The following is a 2,500-nucleotide window of genomic DNA, read 5'->3' as shown; positions in this document are numbered from 1 at the left end:
GAAAGACTCACCATCAAAGAAAACAAGGATATGGAACCCTGACATTATTACTGATGGAAATGCTTGATAATTGTCATGATTTGATGATGGTGGTGGTGGTTCACATGTATAAATAAGGTATTGTGGGTTGAGTCTCTCGCTTACGGCCATACCACCCTGAGCACGCCCGATCTCGTCTGATCTCGGAAGCTAAGCAGGGTCGGGCTTGGTTAGTACTTGGATGGGAGACCGCCTGGGGATACCAGGTGCTGTAAGCTTTTTCGAATTTGCTTTGCAAACAGCAGAGGGAACGGTTGCTGCTGCTTTAAAGGAGAAACATCTTGGAAAGAGCAGAAAAGACTCACCATCAAAGAAAACAAGGATATGGAACCCTGACATTATTACTCATGGAAATGATTGATAATTGTCATGATTTGATGATGGTGGTGGTGGTTCACATGTATAAATAAGGTATTGTAGGTTGAGTCTCTCGCTTACGGCCATACCACCCTGAGCACGCCCGATCTCGTCTGATCTCGGAAGCTAAGCAGGGTCGGGCTTGGTTAGTACTTGGATGGGAGACCGCCTGGGAATACCAGGTGCTGTAAGCTTTTTCGAATTTGCTTTGCAACCAGCAGAGGGAACGGTTGCTGCTGCTTTAAAGGAGAAACATCTTGGAAAGAGCAGGAAAGACTCACCATCAAAGAAAACAAGGATAGGGAACCCTGACATTATTACTGATGGAAATGCTTGATAATTGTCATGATTTGATGATGGTGGTTGTGGTTCACATGTATAAATAAGGTATTGTGGGTTGAGTCTTTCGCTTACGGCCATACCACCCTGAGCACGTCCGATTTCGTCTGATCTCGGAAGCTAAGCAGGGTCGGGCTTGGTTAGTTCTTGGATGGGAGACCGCCTGAGAATACCAGGTGCTGGAAGCTTTTTAGAATTTGCTTTGCAACCAGCAGAGGGAACGGTTGCTGCTGCTTTAAAGGAGAAACATCTTGGAAAGAGCAGGAAAGACTCACCATCAAAGAAAACAAGGATATGGAACCCTGACATTATTACTGATGGAAATGATTGATAATTGTCATGATTTGATGATGGTGGTGGTGGTTCACATGTATAAATAAGGTATTGTGGGTTGAGTCTTTCGCTTACGGCCATACCACCCTGAGCACGCCCGATCTCGTCTGATCTCGGAAGCTAAGCAGGGTCGGGCTTGTTTAGTACTTGGATGGGAGACGGCCTGGGAATACTAGGTGCTGTAAGCTTTTTCGAATTTGCTTTGCAACCAGCAGAGGGAACGGTTGCTGCTGCTTTAAAGGAGAAACATCTTGGAAAGAGCAGGAAAGACTCAACATCAAAGAAAACAAGGATATGGAACCCTGACATTATTACTAATGGAAATGATTGATAATTGTCATGATTTGATGATGGTGGTGGTGGTTCACATGTATAAATGAGGTATTGTGGGTTGAGTCTTTCGCTTACGGCCATACCACCCTGAGCACGCCCGATCTCGTCTGATCTCGGAAGCTAAGCAGGGTCGGGCTTGGTTAGTACTTGGATGGGAGACCGCCTGGGAATACCAGGTGCTGTAAGCTTTTTCGAATTTGCTTTGCAACCAGCAGAGGGAACGGTTGCTGCTGCTTTAAAGGAGAAACATCTTGGAAAGAGCAGGAAAGACTCAACATCAAAGAAAACAAGGATATGGAACCCTGACATTATTACTGATGGAAATGATTGATAATTGTCATGATTTGATGATGGTGGTGGTGGTTCACATGTATAAATAAGGTATTGTGGGTTGAGTCTTTCGCTTACAGCCATACCACCCTGAGCACGCCCGATCTCGTCTGATCTCGGAAGCTAAGCAGGGTCGGGCTTGGTTAGTACTTGGATGGGAGACCGCCTGGGAATACCAGGTGCTGTAAGCTTTTTCGAATTTGCTTTGCAACCAGCAGAGGGAACGGTTGCTGCTGCTTTAAAGGAGAAACATCTTGGAAAGAGCAGGAAAGACTCACCATCAAAGAAAACAAGGATATGGAACCCTGACATTATTACTGATGGAAATGATTGATAATTGTTATGATTTGATGATGGTGGTGGTGGTTCACATGTATAAATAAGGTATTGTGGGTTGAGTCTTTCGCTTACGGCATTACCACCCTGAGCACGTCTGATCTCGGAAGCTAAGCATGGTCTGGCTTGGTTAGTACTTGGATGGGAGACCCCCTGGGAATACCAGGTGCTGTAAGCTTTTTCGAATTTGCTTTGCAACCAGCTGAGGGAACGGTTGCTGCTGCTTTAAAGGAGAAACATCTTGGAAAGAGCAGGAAAGACTCACCATCAAAGAAAACAAGGATATGGAACCCTGACATTATTACTGATGGAAATGCTTGATAATTGTCATGATTTGATGATGGTGGTGGTGGTTCACATGTATAAATAAGGTATTGTGGGTTGAGTCTCTCGCTTACGGCCATACCACCCTGAGCACGCCCGATCTCGTCTG

General features: G+C 45.3%; 6 non-coding genes and 2 pseudogenes across 6 annotated transcripts in view; all 8 read left to right on the top strand.

Annotated features, from left to right (window-relative positions):
• The first annotated feature begins 138 nt into the window (after positions 1 to 138).
• On the top strand, positions 139 to 257 carry LOC133006659 (5S ribosomal RNA). Its single transcript, XR_009679178.1, has one exon. It is a non-coding gene; the product is annotated as a 5S ribosomal RNA (ribosomal RNA).
• Positions 258 to 471: 214 nt separating this feature from the next.
• On the top strand, positions 472 to 590 carry LOC133006331 (5S ribosomal RNA). Its single transcript, XR_009678867.1, has one exon. It is a non-coding gene; the product is annotated as a 5S ribosomal RNA (ribosomal RNA).
• A 214-nt stretch (positions 591 to 804) lies between these two features.
• Positions 805 to 923, top strand: LOC133007734 (5S ribosomal RNA; annotated as a pseudogene).
• A 214-nt stretch (positions 924 to 1,137) lies between these two features.
• On the top strand, positions 1,138 to 1,256 carry LOC133007411 (5S ribosomal RNA). Its single transcript, XR_009679885.1, has one exon. It is a non-coding gene; the product is annotated as a 5S ribosomal RNA (ribosomal RNA).
• Positions 1,257 to 1,470: 214 nt separating this feature from the next.
• On the top strand, positions 1,471 to 1,589 carry LOC133006319 (5S ribosomal RNA). Its single transcript, XR_009678856.1, has one exon. It is a non-coding gene; the product is annotated as a 5S ribosomal RNA (ribosomal RNA).
• A 214-nt stretch (positions 1,590 to 1,803) lies between these two features.
• Positions 1,804 to 1,922, top strand: LOC133005969 (5S ribosomal RNA). The gene has a single exon (XR_009678530.1). It is a non-coding gene; the product is annotated as a 5S ribosomal RNA (ribosomal RNA).
• A 214-nt stretch (positions 1,923 to 2,136) lies between these two features.
• LOC133007862 (5S ribosomal RNA) lies at positions 2,137 to 2,245 on the top strand (annotated as a pseudogene).
• Positions 2,246 to 2,459: 214 nt separating this feature from the next.
• Positions 2,460 to 2,500, top strand: part of LOC133006658 (5S ribosomal RNA) — a 119-nt gene continuing 78 nt past the window's right edge. The window contains exon 1 of the ribosomal RNA XR_009679177.1: positions 2,460 to 2,500. This exon is cut by the window's right edge and continues 78 nt beyond it. This is a non-coding gene — a ribosomal RNA (5S ribosomal RNA).

This window comes from Limanda limanda, chromosome 7 (assembly GCF_963576545.1).
Source record: "Limanda limanda chromosome 7, fLimLim1.1, whole genome shotgun sequence".
NCBI lineage: Eukaryota > Metazoa > Chordata > Actinopteri > Pleuronectiformes > Pleuronectidae > Limanda > Limanda limanda.
The sequence above is the reverse complement of the archived record's forward strand: the minus strand, read 5'-3'. Positions and strand labels throughout refer to the sequence as shown.